This window comes from Chelonia mydas, chromosome 7, assembly GCF_015237465.2.
Source record: "Chelonia mydas isolate rCheMyd1 chromosome 7, rCheMyd1.pri.v2, whole genome shotgun sequence".
NCBI classification, from domain to species: domain Eukaryota; kingdom Metazoa; phylum Chordata; order Testudines; family Cheloniidae; genus Chelonia; species Chelonia mydas.
Window position 1 is genome coordinate 97,873,557 of NC_057853.1, and position 16,958 is coordinate 97,890,514.

Genomic DNA, 16,958 nt, shown 5'->3' on the forward strand with positions numbered 1-16,958 from the left:
TCTCTGGAGAGTCAGACCGGTATCTTTCCTAGTACCAGCAAAATTCATTTTCTTTGATCTAATTATAATCCTTCTATAGCTTCTAATTTGTAGTCCCACTGATCGTAACCCAAACAGCCCACTTCCAATTTTCCACAGTATTTTATTATCGGAAGCTATCACATTTCCATCCATCTCAAATTCACCTTCTAAATTTGCTTTTTAACATCAAGAAAAAGAGCATTTTATCCTTTAAAGAGATAAAAAAACCTGGACTATATTAGTTTGGTCATGTCTTTGCAAATACTTGTACCATCTCTGGGTATAGCTATGGTAAGATTTGCAGATTTGGATACAGAGGTCCAAAAACTTGGCTGAACCCAGCCTTCTCTGAGCACAACAGACAAGGGGGCGGCAGGACAAACGAGTCAATTGCAACTCTTTGATTATCCAGCCAGCCCTACTCTGGCTACAAAGTCAAGCACTCAAAAGTCTGGAAATGCCAAAACTAAAATTACCTGTGCAACCTTATTTCTTCCCTTTGTTCGGTATGATAACATTGCCCTTGTGTGCCAGAGCCACGGATGTAGAACCCCGTTCTCCTGTGTCATAGCCCAGTGCCTAAAACACAAGATAATATTTTTTCACTTCTTGGAAGCCTCTACCTTGCCATTTGTGACCTGACCTGTGCATAGAGTGAGGCTGCTGTAGAACAAGTAGTATGTGACCAAATAACTAAAGATTGTATTAATGTATGTACACAAATGGGAAAAATTAAGGCTGCCTGGGCAAAGTAATTTTGTATTTAAAAATAAACCAGAATAGATCCTGTTTTGTTTGTCCAATTTTAAACACACACAATGAGACTAATATATAAAACAAAAACTGAATTCCTAGCTTTAGAAAGATTACAGACAAGGGGCATAATCCAGCCCATTTAAGTTAATGAGAGTTTTGCCACTGATTTCAGCAGAAGCAAGAATGGGTCCATAATTATAATTACTCTACATTATGTCTTATTACATTAACCAGATATCACCATGCCTCAGTGGGTCACAGCTAAGGATGTCAAATTCAGGACAGACTGTTGAAAAATAGGGCAGACTCACACCAAATGGTTTTTTCTATCATTAGATTACACCAAACCAGCAACAAAAGTATACTTCTATATTACTACACTGGTTAATAAGAAGTCAAAAATGCAGTCTCATTAGGCATTCCAGACCTAGTTTCACCACCCAGACACTGGACTATATGATGAGTGGTTACTGAAAACCAGTTTCATCAGATACAGGGTCCTTTCAATCCCAAGAGATCAGCCACTTCGCCAGGTCAATATATAAATCAGATCTTACCCAATAATCACACTGATGCCAATCCTTTAGCAACTAAAACTAATGTTTAATAATGGACGAAAAGAAGAAGAGAGTTAATAATGGTTAATAGATCATATACATATAAATAATTGCAAAGTCTTTATCTCAGGTTTGTAACAGAGATGGAATAGACTGCTGGCTTGTAAAAGTCTGTCTGGTAACTTCCAAAAGATTTGAAGGTCCTCAGTCCATAGTTCAAAATGCTCCTTTTAGTTGTAAATTCAGAGTCCAGAGAATCAGGGCAGGAAAGAGGCAAAATGGAGGTATCTTAGAGACTTTTTATATCCTCTGCCATATGCCTGGAAATTTACTGTTTCAAACAGAGCGCACAGCCCAGGTGCCTGGAAAATTACTGACGCAAGATGGAGTCAAGGGTCATGTAAGCATATCACATGTCCTTACATGGTTTGATGACTCACAGGGACAACCACTGCTCATATTCTTGCTGAGGCATCCACAGGAAGGCTTACTGGGCTGGATGAGTTTCTTCTATGGCCCATTATTAGAGTGAGGTGTCCTTAATGGGCCATCAACACATAGCTGTCTAGCCCTGATGTAAATCTTATCTGGTGGGTGTTACCCTGCCATACAACACGTGTAAGATACAAGTCCATGGCCAATATTCATAACTTTAGATACAAAGATGATAATCTTACTTAGCAAATGTTAACTTTTCCATCGACACCTTTCATGACATACTTTGTACAAGATTTGTGTAATTGTATAACAGCGGAACATTAATGATATAAACGGTCATATCTAATCATTCAGCATCACACCAGAAAAATAGCATATAGAGGTGGGCCTGAACCAAACCAACCCCAGAGAACCGTGAACCTTGGGGGTGTGGAGATCCTAACAGACCTACTGGACATTCCACAGAGACTTAGATTTTCAAAACTGCTTGAGGGATTTGAATATGCAATCTCTGTTAACTTTAATGAGAACCAGTCATTCATATCCTTCGGCAGCTATGAAAATCTCACCTTCAGTGTCTTTGTGCCTTTCATTGTGTTCCAATGCAAACTTGAATGTAATACAATACATTAAATTGCTATGCAGTTTACTGTGGCTCAGCCATTTTGCCTGGTACACAGCTTCATACACACTGAATAAATTACTTGATCACCCTGGTTATTAACAGAATAAATCAATTTCCTAATCTACATTTCCAGGTCTTAAAGCAGTTTTGTGTAGACTCAGAATAATGTAACAGACCTCCATCCATCCCAGTTTCCCATCTGCCTTTTATAGAACTGAACCCACGTAAGCAGTGGTAGGTACTTGTAGCCAGTGCAATAACATAGTCTTTACACTGAGGGGAAGCACTACAGGCACTTCAGCTCTCTGAACTTCTTAGGTATCTAACATATGGTGGGTTCACCCAAGAACAACTTACACGCAGTAGGATCATAGCCAAAAAAGGAACCATCACTCTTGGTTTGGGAGAAAGAAGGTAAAGGACATACAACTCAACATGCAAAGCAGTTCAAAAGAAGTTGCACTAAGCAGCATTAAAAGACATGATAGGAGTTCCAGTTATAACTGTCAAGCTATCTGGAGCGTCTCAAGAGTGTGAGTATCAACCTCAGGGAAGACTGTTAAGAGGTGGGACACAAACCCCAAACAGGTTGTGACTTCTATACTTAGATTTCACCAACCACGAATCAAGTGTAAACTCTTCAAGCACTGTAACAGCCTAACTTTGGTCTGTCTTGACACCTAGCCAAGCTTGCCTGTGTGATACATGATCCCTAACACCAAAAATCACAACAAGATTCAGGTTACTCCCAGTCCCAAAGGACCAGTCACTTACCCCAGGTCAATTGCACTTTAGATCTTACACCAAAGACAACACTAGAATAAACTAATTAAAGATTTATTAACTAAGAGAAAGAAATAAGAGTTATTTACAAGGTTAATCCAGGTAAACATTCACACACAAATGAGTTGCAGTCTTAGGTCCCAAAAGGTGAAAGAAGCTGCTGTAATATGCAGGCTCTATATGTCCTTCAGGGCTAACCAAGGCTAAGCACTCGGGATTCATTGATTACGCTTAGAAATCTTTGCCCCTCAGAATCCAAGCAGTAGAAAGATCCAGGTTCTTCTTGTCAGGGATTGTTATCCCCTTCCTCCCAGAATTCAAGGTGATGGGATTAGTTCCCATGCAGGGCTCTTCTTCATGGAGAGTGGGGAGGAATGCAATAAACAAAGTCTTTGTTCTTTGATGTTTCAAATGGCTTATTTGGTTTCAATGGGCATTCTTGATGGGCAGGACCTAATAATACCTTCTGTAAGAAGCCAGTATTTTAATGCTTCTTTCCTGTTTGGGGAACAACAGTTACAGAGGATTACAATGCAAACACTCAATATAACCTTATAACATGGGGGTACAGATGTTATAAGTGAGATTACTACATGTAACATCCTACAATTCTAAACACTAAACACATCCTTATAAACTTAACATCTATTTTAACAGTGCTAACACACAGGTGAGCCATGCTGGTTTCCAGCTATATACTGGTCAGTGCTCAGTTGAGGCCTAGATCTGCCAGCATCACAATAGCCTCCAAGGGTAACATGGATGACCTCTTTTAGTCTAAACCTGTTTGAATGTCTGTGGGTCTCCAGAGGAAACACATTTTAATCATAAAAACTCTTCCCAGGAGGAATTCTCCAGTCTCAAGGACCTATCTGTTTGGATAGGCAACTTCCCCCCCCCCCACACACACACACACACTCCCTATCACCATCACCCTCCTGCTTCTCTAGATGGAAACTGCTGCTGTGTCAACCTGATCTCCTTCCTAAAGGCTGGAACACCAAGCCACTGCCCACTTGTGGTAAGACATCAGGCCCACTCACCCCCACTGTTGACTAGAACTCAAGTCTAATCTGAGTCTCTCAGTGACATTTTGACAGCTTGAGCCTTTGGGCTGCCAGCCTCAGTTCTCTCCACACAGGTTCAGGCAGGTTACAATACCTTAAGTACTTATTAAAATGAGATACCTCCTTTTTAAATCCAGGCTCTCACCACTGAATGCCATATAGTGCAAGGACCAAATGTCACATGGGGGAGGGAGGATCCCTTTCTCTCTAGGGGCATCTGATTCCAAGCCTCTCCTCCCCCCACTGATATGAGCTGCAGGAGAAACAGCAGAACACCTAGCACATGCAAGGGTGCAAGGTTAGATATAAAATAGCTGTCTCTCTTTAAGCAAACAAGATAGCAACTACAGCAAGTCAGCCTTTTCCCTGCTCACAGGTCTCCGAGCACGCTCATTTTCTACATTAATCAATCTCTTTAACAAACAGATGCAGCTTGTCTACTCTACACATGGTGTTTATATGACAGAGCTGTCCACTAAATGTTTCATGAGTGCAACCAAGTAAGCAAAGTATAGAGGTGTGTGCTTATTTATTTCAATTATCATTTCCATTTTAAAAGCATTATGGAACTATTTTTGAGAAGACAGTTATCTCCCAATGGGGACAAAACAATATAGTCCTCCTCAGCATGCTTTACAAGTGACGTCTTTCCAAATTATTTAGGGTATGTCTAAGCTGCAGTCAGAGGTGTGACTGTAGCTGGTGTAGATATACCCCAGCTAGCTTTGATATAGGTATTCGAATAACAGTAGTAGTGAAACTGCAGTCGCACAGCCAAAGTACCCAGGGTCCCAGACAGGGTTGTACGTCCTGTGCTCCTACAGCTTCACTGCTATTGTTACTGGAGCTAGCTAGATCAAATGTGGCAGTCATACCTCTTACTGCAGGGTAGGCATCCTCCTAGAAAGGAATATTCAGAAAAACCCTTAGGAAAATGTCAGATAAAAATATATTGGGATAGTCTCTACTGCATATCTTGGTCCCTTTATGCCACATGGTGCAAAAGAAACCAGAAAGCAATTCAGCTTAGAATTCCCTTGGGAAGGAGGAGCTTGTAGTGAGTGCAGAAGCAGTGTACATGGCTCCTATCCCAGTTGCTCCCTTCTCCTGTGTAAGGGGTAGTGAGAAGCAGATAGGGGAAAAGCTGGATCACCACTGCACTGGAGCAATCCCATGGTGGTGTATGATCATAGCCAGCAGGTGTAAGTTAGAGCCTGCCAGCACAGATCTGCCATGAGAACTGGGAGCCATAAATGGCTCCCCAAAAGCAACTGCCTCACTACAAGAGAGAATCAGGACCAGTATGTTTTATCTTCTGTGAGAATATTAGTTAATGTGGTACATTAGTTGGAGCATATAGGTCAAAGCACTATATGCATTTTATGTAATACTATGTTCATGCCACATTCAACTTTAGATTGCCACAATCTGACAAATAATTTAAATCATGCTACTGGAAATAAAATACTACAATCTAATGGTTCATTCCCCACTCCTCCCATAGAATAAATTAGGTCCTGAATATTTTCTCTTTCAATATGCTTATAGAACTGAAAATGTGCAATTACTGTAATCAAGCCAAAATTTATGTTTGTTAATTATACTCTCTCAGCAACATATAAGTGTAGGACATTCCCCCTCAGAATTCTCAAATGTTAATTCCTTCCAAGACATTTCACCCACATGTAACAATACCACAGCTCAAAGTATTCATGCTCCCACTGCAATAAAATCTCCAGATTTTATGTAGAATGAATGCTGAAATTATCCCTTGCTCTTGATAATTATGCCTTATGAACTGATAATTATGTCTTGTGATGTTATGTTCTACATTCACTAAAAATATATATAAATTTGAGAGCAATCATTTCACAGTACTAAAACATACCTTCCAACCAATGTTTTCAATGGCCACTACTTTGGGGTGCCTCAGTTTTAGAGTAGACTATACCTTAAACATTTCAAATTGAGCATCTAATATCAGTGAAGGGTGTCATCATGGGTTTTATATTGTATGATATGCTACAGTGTTTCTACTAAGGGCTTCCCCAATCCCCTACAGCTGCATGAGTTTCATCTCATAGAGTTCTCCACTTACTTTTTCACTGAGGGTTGATTTCCCCCATCTCCATAAGAAGCTCCACCTCCTCAGCCTGTGAAACTACTGAGAACTACACAAATTTCAAGGTACCCAATGGAGGCAAGAGACATCCACAAAAGGGACATCCCTTTTAGCTTCCCTCTGCCACCCATCTCAGCAGTTCCCACTTGCCTCCGGATGGAAAGACTGCTGAAGAACTTGTGCTTGCAGATCTCCCTGTCCTGATCATAAATGATCTCACAGACTCCTCAACTGCAGGAAGTGAAACTTCCCCTAGTGTGCAGAAGAACACAGTGTACGTTGATAGAGCATCAGCCAGTATTTACTTCCGCGACTTTTACCTGTGGAGCTGAGGCAGTAAAGAGTATGAAGGGACCAGCCAACTCCAAAATAACCTCATAGCTACAGGTGTCAGGGCTTTCTCCGGCTCCTCCGAGCCAGAGCCAGCGGAAGCGCTTCTGCTGGGTGAAAAGGAAAAGAGGAAGATGTTGCAGATGTAAAACTGGCTTCTCTTGTAGATACTGGTTCCCTCCATTTGTAGAAGCAGAAGGGAGCATGGACTCATTCTCTGCTCTTGAGGACAGGAACTGTGTCCTGCAATATCTGTAGATCACCTAACACAAAGGAGCCCTGATCCTGACTGAGATCGCTAGATCCTACTGCAATAATAGAAACAATTATAGTTTTAATATATTTTTTATGACTTAATATTTGGCAATTCTCCCTGTCAGAGGCAGACTACAAATGGTTAACAAAAATGAACTAACAGGGAAAGGTCAGATGGAGTACAGCTATCACATACCCAAGACCTATATTGTTAGGCTATAACTCAGTTTAAATTTATGGTACCACACTCCATTTATCTTTAGCTAACATGAAAGTGCATAGCACTGGTTATGATGTTAGTCCAGAATATCAAAAGATCAAAAGCTATAAGAAGATGTGGGTGATGTTTTTGATTGGACTAACAAGAAATAAAACAGACTAGTTTTCAATAATCACACTCTCTCTGGGCCATGGAAAACAGACTGGAATGTATTTGAATTACATAATCTCCCTTTAATCTAATGGGCATTACATTTAAATATGAGACATGAATTAACACTTCCCCACGATGGCTCTAATCCTGCCACTGAGTTGATGCAGGGAATCCTTATACAAATCCAGCTGCAACCTGGGGCCTCTCTCTACCTCTCCCAACCTGAATTTACTCTGCTCCATTTTCTGATTTCTGGTGACCAGGATTCCAGCTAACTCAGCTGTGCTAACCCAGGCATTGGGATAGATACCAAAGGCTCCACCCATTTACTATATCTGTCCAACCACCCACTCCTTGCCCACCTGCAGTGGTTATCTGCACCTCCTATAAGCACAATCCTGCCCACAGCAGTTACATGACTTTTTACATTTCTGAACTCTGAGTAAGCCTTTCATGGCCGGGATCTCTTTTTCCTGCATTTGTACATTGCCCCAGTCTAGACTGTGCCTTTGAGTGTTATAAATATTTAAGAATAATGAGGCAATTAAAACTGTTTGGATTGCAAATGTTAGCTACTTACACTAATATGTACACCTTTAAGGGTAGAAATACTGTTTTCTATACAAACTGTAGCATGTGAAAGGATCAATTTTAAAAATGCTGTCTCCAGAGGACCTCAATTAAAGCTGCTCATTTCTTTTTCATCGTGCTTTAATAAAATTCCAAAGAAACAGAATAAAGCTGGCATTGTTTTCTATTCTTCAGATTGCCTATATTTATATCACTAATGCAATCACAATAACTCTGACATAAAAACACCCATTTTTCCAATAACCAAAATATAAATTCTCAAATTACTCTATGGATCAACTCATGTTGGACCTCATTCATACCACTAAGCTCCACTTGTACCAATGACTTCATTGTTTCCATAGTAACAAATATACTTTGAAAGGGAAAAATGCACAGAGCAATGTAAAAACAGGACAAAACCTGATCAGAAAAAGAGGCACATACAAAACATATTTATGATGAATACTTGACTATTGTCATTTGGCTTGGAAAGACCTGCATAGCTCATGCATAAGAATGTGTTCATCCTGAAAACAGTAGTAAAATTTTTATAGCGTCACTCCCCCTCTCTTCTTCCCACCTTTCCTCCCTCTAATATCTATCTATGGTGTTTCTAATGCACTCAGCAGTATAGCATCTAGGCATCATATTAGGTTAAGGTGGCAAAATTCATGGGAACTCAATTCCTATTATTAATGAGATCTAAAACAAATCATTTTATTTACAGTGATGACAGAGTTTGAAATGTCCATCAGATAAATCACACAATTGAACAATCAGTGGAGCCAATGGATGATCAATGTGCTAAAGGAGAACTCATAAGAACAGCCATACTGGGTCAGATCCAAGGTCCATCTAGCCCAGTATCCTGTCTTCTGACAGTGGCCAATGCCACATGCCCAAGAGGGAATGAACGGAACAGGTAATCACCAAGTGATCCATCCCCTGTCGCCCATTCCCAGCTTCTGGCAAACAGAGGCTGACACCATTCCTGTCCATCCTAGCTAATATCCATTGATGGACCTACCCTCCATGAACTTATCTAGTTTTTTTTTTAACCCTGTTATAGTCTTGGCCTTCACAACATCCTCTGGCAAGGAGTTCCACAGGTTGACTGTGTGTTGTGTGAAAAAATACTTCCTTTTGTTTTTAACCAACTGCGTATTAATTTCATTTGGTGACCCCTAGTTCTTGTGTTATGACAAGTAAATAATGCTTCCTTATTTACTTTCTCCACACCAGTCATGATTTTATAGACCTCTATCATATCCCCCCTTAGTTGTCTCCTTTCCAAGCTGAAAAGTTCAAGTCTTATTAATCTCTGCTCATATGGCAACGTTACATAGCCCTAATAATTTTTGTTGCCCTTTTCTAAACCTTTTCCAATTCCAATATATCTTTTTTGAGATGAGGCGACCACATCTGCATGCAATATTCAAGATGTGGGCGTACCATGGATTTATATAGAGACAATATGATATTGTCTGTCTTATTATCTATCCCTTTCTTAATGATTCCCAACATTCTGTTCACTTTTTTTTACTGCCGCTGCACATTGAGTGGATGTTTTCAGAGAATTATCCACCATGACTCCAAGATCTCTTTCTTGACTGGTAACAGCCAATTTAGACCCCATCATTTTATATGTATAGTTGAGATTATGCTTTCCAATGTGCATTACTTTGCATTTATCAACATTGAATTTCATCTGCCATTTTGTTGCCCAGTCAACCAGTTTTGAAAGATCCTTTTGTAGCTCTTCACAGTCGGTCTGGGATTTACCTATCTTGAGCAATTTTGTATCATCTGCAAATTTTGCCACCTCACTGTTTACCTCTTTTCCAGATCATTTATGAATATACTGAATAGGACTGGGCCCAGTAGAGACCCCTGGGGGACACCACTATTTACCTCTCTCCATTCTATTCCTACCCTTTGTTTCCTATCTTTTAACCAGTTACTATTCCATGAGAGGACCTTCCCTCTTATCCCATGACAGCTTACTTTGCTTAAGAGCCTTTGGTGAGGGACTTTGTCAAAGATTTTCTGAAAATCTAAGTACACTATATCCACTGGATCCCCCTTGTCTACATGCTTATTGACCCCCTCAAAGAATTCTAGTAGATTGGTGAGGCATGATTTCCTTTTACAAAAACCATGTTGACTGTTCCCCAACAAATTATATTCATCTGTGTGCCTGACAATTTTGTTCTTTTCTATAGTTTCAACCAGTTTTCCCGGTACTGAAGTCAGGCTTACTGGCCTGTAATTGCTGGGATCACCTCTGGAGCATTTTTTAAAAATTGGTGTCACATTAGCTATCCTCCAGTCATTTGGTACAGAAGCTGATTTAAATGATAGGTTACAGACTAGTTCGTAGTTCTGCAATTTCAGTTTTGAGTTCCTTCAGAAATCTTGAGTGAATACCATCTGGGTCTGGTGACTTAATACTGTTTAGTTTATCAATTTGTTCCAAAACTTCCTCTAACAACACCTCAATCTGGGACAGTTCCTCAGATTTGTCTTTTAAAAAGAATGGCTCAGGTTTGGGAATCTCCCTCACATCCTCAACTTTGAAGACCGATGCAAAGAATTAATTTAGTTTCTCCACAATGGTCTTATCTTCCTTGAGGTCTCCTTTAGCATCTCGATCATCCAGTGACCCCACTCGTTTTTTAGCAGGCTTCCTGCTTCTGATGTACTTAAAAAAAAAATTGCTATTACTTTTTGAGTCTTTAGCAAGCTGTTCTTCAAATTCTTTTTTGGCCTTCCTAATTATATTTTTACATTTCATTACCAGAATTTATGGTTCTTTCTATTTTCCTCACTAGGATTTAACTTCCACTTTTTAAAGGATGTCTTTTTGCCTCTCACTGCTTCTTTTACTTTGTTGTTTAGCCACGGTGGCACTTTTTGGTTCTCTTACTGTTTTTTAATTTGGGATATACATTAAAGTTGAGCTTCTATTATGGTATCTTTAAAACATTTCCATGCAGCTTGCACATATTTCACTTTTGACAGTGTTCCTTTTAATTTCTGTTTAACTAACTTCCTCATTTTTGTGTAGTTACCTTTTCTGAAATTAAATGCTACAGTGTTGGGCTGCTGTGGTGTTTTCCCCACCACAGGGATGTTTAATTTAATTATATTATGGTCACTATTACCAAGTGATCCAGCTATATTCACCTCTTGGACCAGATGCTGTGCTCCACTTTGGACTAAATCAAGAATTGCCTCTCGTCTTGTGAGTTCCAGGACTAGCTGCCCCAAGAAGCACTCATTTAAGGTGTCAAGAAACTTTATCTCTGCATCCTGTCTTGATATGTTCCCAGTCAATATGGGTATAGCTGAAATCCTCCATTATGATTGAGTTTATTTTTTAGCCTCTCTAATCTCCCTGAGCATTTCACAATCTCTATCACCATCCTGGTCAGGTGCTCAGTAATATATCCCTACTGCTATATTCTTATTATTAGAGCATGGAATTACTATCCATCGAGATTCTATGGTACTGTTTGGTTCATTTAAGATTTTTACTTCATTTGATTCTATGCTTTCTTTCACATATAGTGCCACTCCCCTACCAGCACGACCTATTCTGTCCTTCTGATATATTTCGTACCCTGGTATTACTCTCCCATTGATTAGCCTCATTCCACCAAGTTTCTGTGATGCCTATTTAATTAATCTCCACAATCTAGTTCACCCATCTTATTATTTAGACTTCTAGCATTGGTATATAAGCACTTTAAAAACTTGACATGTTTTAGCTGTCTACTATTACATGATGTAATTGAATGGGACTTTTTTTCATTTGACTGTTTCTCATCAGAATCCTACCTGTATTTTATCATCTTCCATCCTCTCCTTACTAGGACATAGACAATCTTCATTAATAGATCCTCCCCTGAGGGATGTCGCTGTCCAAACCACGTGCTCCTCCGCACCTGCCGGCTTTCCCCCAGCCCATAGTTTAAAAACTGCTCTACGGCCTTTTTAATTTTAAGTACCAGCAATCTGGCTCCATTTTGGTTTAGGTGGAGCCCATCCTTCCTGTATAAGCTCCCCGTTTCCCAAAAGTTTCCCTCATTCCTAATAAATCTAAACTCCCTCCTCCGTACACCATCGTCTCATCCACGCATTGAGACTCTGCAGTGCTGCCTGTCTGACTCGCCCTGCACATGGAACTGGAAGCATTTCATAGAAAACTTCCATGGGAGTCTTGGACTTCTATCTCTTAACTAGCATCCTAAATTTGGCCTCCAGGACCTCTCTCCTATCCTTCCCTATATCATTGGTACCTACATGTACCACGACCACTGACTCCTCCCCAGCACTACACATAAGACTATCTAGATGTCTCGAGAGATCCGCAACCTTCTCACCAGGCAGGCAAGTCACTATGCGGTTCTCCCGGTCATCGCAAACCCAGCTATCTATATTTCTAATGATTGAATCCCCCATAACTATTACCTGTCTCTTCCTAATAACTGGAGAGAATAATTCAAAGATGACAAGGCTGTGCAGAGAAGCTATACAAATCCTTTGCATTGGTCTTCACTGCAGAGGATGTATGGACGATCTCCACACCCAAGCCATACTTTTTAGATGACAGATCTGAGGAACTGTCCCTGACTGAGGGGTCAATAAGGGAGGTTTTGGAATCACGTGATAAATTTAACAGTATGAAGTCTCCAGGACCAAATGACATTCACCCAAGAGTTCTGAAGGAACTCAAATATTAAATTGCAAAACTATCAACTTTGGTATGTAATCTATCCCTTAAATCAGCCTCTGTACCAGATAACTGGAAGATAGCTAATGTAATGCCTTTAAAAAAAAAGGCTCCAGAGGCAATCCTGGCAATTACAGGATGGTAATTCTAACTTCAATACCAGCCAAATTGGTTGAAACCATAAAGGAAGGGGCAACTGATTCTTCCTTCCCCTCCTCTTCCCCCTGAGGCCCTACCCCCTGGCCAAGCCAGAAGCCAGTGCCAGGCCAGGAAGCCCAGGCCGCTCCACTTGCTCGGGGGTGGGGAGGCGAGAGCAGCCCTTGGCCCATTTCTCCACCTCCTGGTCCCCTACCCAAGCCAGGTGGAGGGTCTTCAGCTTCCCACAACTGCCCGCTGGCTCTTACCCTGACCTGGCTCTGGCTCCTGGCCTGGTGGCTGAAGAGCCGCAGCCAGGCCACGTTGTAATCTCCTCACATTAGGAGAATGTTGTAGGTTGCACAATAAAGTTTAAGTTAAGATACTTCATGTGAATTTATGTAATAGATATAATTTATGAAAAAAGCACTATTCACATGCTTCAAATTAAACACATGCATAGGTACTTTCACGATTGGGGCTTAAATATAGTGGATCTTATTGTATTTCAATTCCATTTATTACTTATAAAATACCTATGCACGTAATATTATGTAGTTTATTTATCATTTATGAACACTGGAAAAAAAACTATATCGTGAATTTAATTCTCACCCTTAAAAGTCAGGAAAATCAGATATAACATTCTCGAAGCATCCTTACTTCTGTTCCCTTTTCTTATCGGGATAGGAGTCAGGGGAGTTGAAATCCACACCTCCCAATCTCTAACACTACCCAGAAAAAGCAGCAAGAGAAAGCTTGTAGGAGAGTGATTAATTTAACAAAAGTTGTTTTAACTCATGTCTCGAAGCTAGAGGTGTCCTTGTGTCATCATTAACACTGTCTTCTTAATGAGAAGCTAGTTTGTTCTTTTTACCTGCAGCTTTATCCTTTTAGCTGCAATATCGTGTCCTCCATGATCACAGTGCATTCTTAATGGCATCTATTAAAAGGTGTAATTATAATTTACAGCTGTTTGTTATCAGCGACAATGAAGCAAGATAGTAACCTAAATAAATTCAGGTTAAAACCAGCCTCAGAAAAGAAAAAAAAACGCACCTGCATTTTCAATTAACAAAAAAATTAATGTGTGATAAGGAGCCAAGCAAATGAGGTTTTAACTTTTTCTTCATATGAAGATCTCTTGTGTTATACTTAGATTGTAATCCCCTCAGGATATCTTTTTACTGTGTGTTTGTACAGCACCTAGTATGTTGGTCAATGATTGAGGCCCCTACGCATTACTACAATACAAATAATAATAATTGTTACACATTTCTATTTGTGTTACACTGTTTAGTTTGTCATTTATTTTTGCTCCGACATTTTATAATCTAGTGTGCAACCTTAGAGCTGTGGTTGGATGAAAACTAGAGGCTGAGCAGACATTGCCAGTTCCCACGAGAGTTAAAACAGTAGCTAGGATTTATAAAATATATAGGACAATAGCTTTGAAAACACAGCTTTTCATCTTAAAATAGAACCTTGCAGTGAATTTAAAGAAGAGCTGACATGAAAAACTTTCACAGACATTCCCTGAATTATATTAAATAAATCCCATTAACATATATGGAAGTTTAGAAATGGGATTAATTGCAATTTTCCTAGGAGCTGGTTTTCACCAGAATGAATTAGACACACATTTAGGGATTATTTTGCATTTTTATTTCATGACTGGCCTATTTCATTGATAGTGCAAGAGGCATAGAGACTAGAACAAAACCTTTCCTGCTTTCTCCAAAGCTTCTGAAAAGATGACATTATGGGCCAGATCTTCAGCTGCTGTTAAAACAGCCTAACTCCACTAAAGCCAATGGAACTATGCTGATTTATACCAGCTGTGAAGATCTGGCTTTTTATAGTTTGGAGGTTTTATTATTATTATTGGTATTACTATGATGATTAGTTTTCAGAAATTGACGGCAGTTCTCAAGGAGCTGGTCCTCCAAGATGCTTAGCTCCTCTGACTTTCATCATTGTTCAGTAAAGACAAATCCTTACACAAATTGACATTTGACTGCAATAGGAGTTGAAGGTTCAACAACTCTCCCACATAGAAGTAAGGGAAGTAATTCCCTTATTTCTACATGTGCCTCTTCAACACTGATGTGATCAGTCCTGAGGAAGTAAAAGCAGTACAGAATCCCTCCCCACCAATTCCTGGATTGGAATCTACAGAACAGCTCTGGAGAACAGAGAGCTCCTGAAAATGCCGCTTTCTGTCCTTCAAGAACCCTTCACAGATTCTCCCCATTCATGCTCCATAGAGATATCTTCACATACCAGCTGTAGGACAGAATGCATCAGAGTCAGAGCAAAAAGAAAAACATAGCTTGTGAGTTAGTTTGAAGGGTCATATAAAAGATCAATGTGCTCTCCATTTACATCCTGACAGCACCGAGTACCATGCAGACATCCTTCCTCACCGGAGCTAGGCCTTATGACCCATAAAGTATTCTGGCTGTCAGACAGCTGAGGAGAACCCTGTCTCTTCCCACATCCCTCCTTTCACCACTCCTCCCCCCACCACATACACACAGCTCAGACATTAGAGAGGGCACTGCCTCCCAGCTATCACTGCTAAATAGTAATATAACCACCCAGATGGGTTCCACCTTCTCTGTCCAGGGCAGCTCTGGACAGCTGCACAGAAGCTATGTAGCTGCTCATGGGAGGATCAGGGTTCCATTTCTCTTCTAATACCACATGGACAAGGTAAACTGAGGTTCTGAAGGCAACATGGTTCAGGGATTTGTCCCAGAGTAAAGAAAAACCATAAAGATTCAGCTAACTTTGTCTCTAAATTTGTTCTGCTGTATATTAACGTTAGTCTCCTGTTAGTTCTAATTCTTACTTTAGCAGTATCTTTATTCATAAGAGTATCTCTGAATTTATTTTATTTCGTAAACAGTGCCGTCATATTCATTCCTTGTTTTAAGCTCATGCATGACTGTGGGAACTGTTTCTGAGGATGTTGTCTCAAAAGGCAAATTGTTCATGGATCCAGCTGGAAATGCAATTACCAAGGCTTTAGCAAAACTTTACTTTCTGCTAGGGTTAACACATAGCAATGCTGTATTCATGGATTTAAAAGAAGATTCTGTCCAAAAGGCAGGCACAGAATCCATTTTAACTGAGGCCCAATATTTAGGAGGTTTTAAGGGAGGCTAAAGGGTGATTTCCTTTCCCGCAAACATATTTATGCTTTTTAATTGCCAAATAAATTATATCCATGTTCTATATACACAAAAACACACAGATACATATAAGTGATATATGTTACACAGCAGGTAGAAGCTCCTCCATGGATTTTAAAAAATGTTACAACTACACACTAAGCCCTGATCATTCTATAATATTCCTTGCACTTGTACATCAAAATAATGGACTAGGAATAAGGAACATAGTCAAATTAATTACTATTAGCACACTTCATTAACTAGACTGTAGCACTCTGAACCAGTTTGCATGGAGGTGCCGCTAGAAGACAGAATTCTGATTTCCAACACGTTAGGTGAAAAATGTGTATTATGTTGTGAAGTCTAACTGATACTCTCTAGTTGGCTAGACAAAATATCTTCCATTATCTGAATCACCTTGCAGGTTTCCAAAGCACAATTTAAAATAGTATGCACTGGCATTTATTTCACCATTCTGCAGAGGAAATAAGATGAACTTAGTGATGGGCAAACTTAAAGAAGGTTCAGACAGAGGGCAAATACAAAAAAACCCTGTTCCTATTCACTCACATTAAAAGAAACAGAGAAAGAAAAAGAAATTTGCTTCACCTGTCCTCGTGTTTCTTTTATATTTTGCATTCTCTGAATACTATAGTTAGAATTTGCTGAGAGGAATGTGAATGGAATCAGCAAATTTTATAAGCACATTTCAGAATATTCATGGGAAGTGAATTTTGAACTTTGAAACACAAGTATTCACACTGGAAAACTGACCAGGGAACAAACACTCCAATTTCTTTCTAAATCAAATCATGTCCATTAGTTAAGCACGTCCAGCTTTCTATTAAAATCATACTTAATGCTTACACAGCACTTGTCTTCCATAGATCTCAAAGCAATGTACAAAGGAAGGTACCATCCCCATTTTATAGGTGCAGAAACAGAGAGGTTAAGTCACTTACCCAAGGTCTCGCAGAATATCAATGGCAGGGCCTAGCCTACTGCTCTA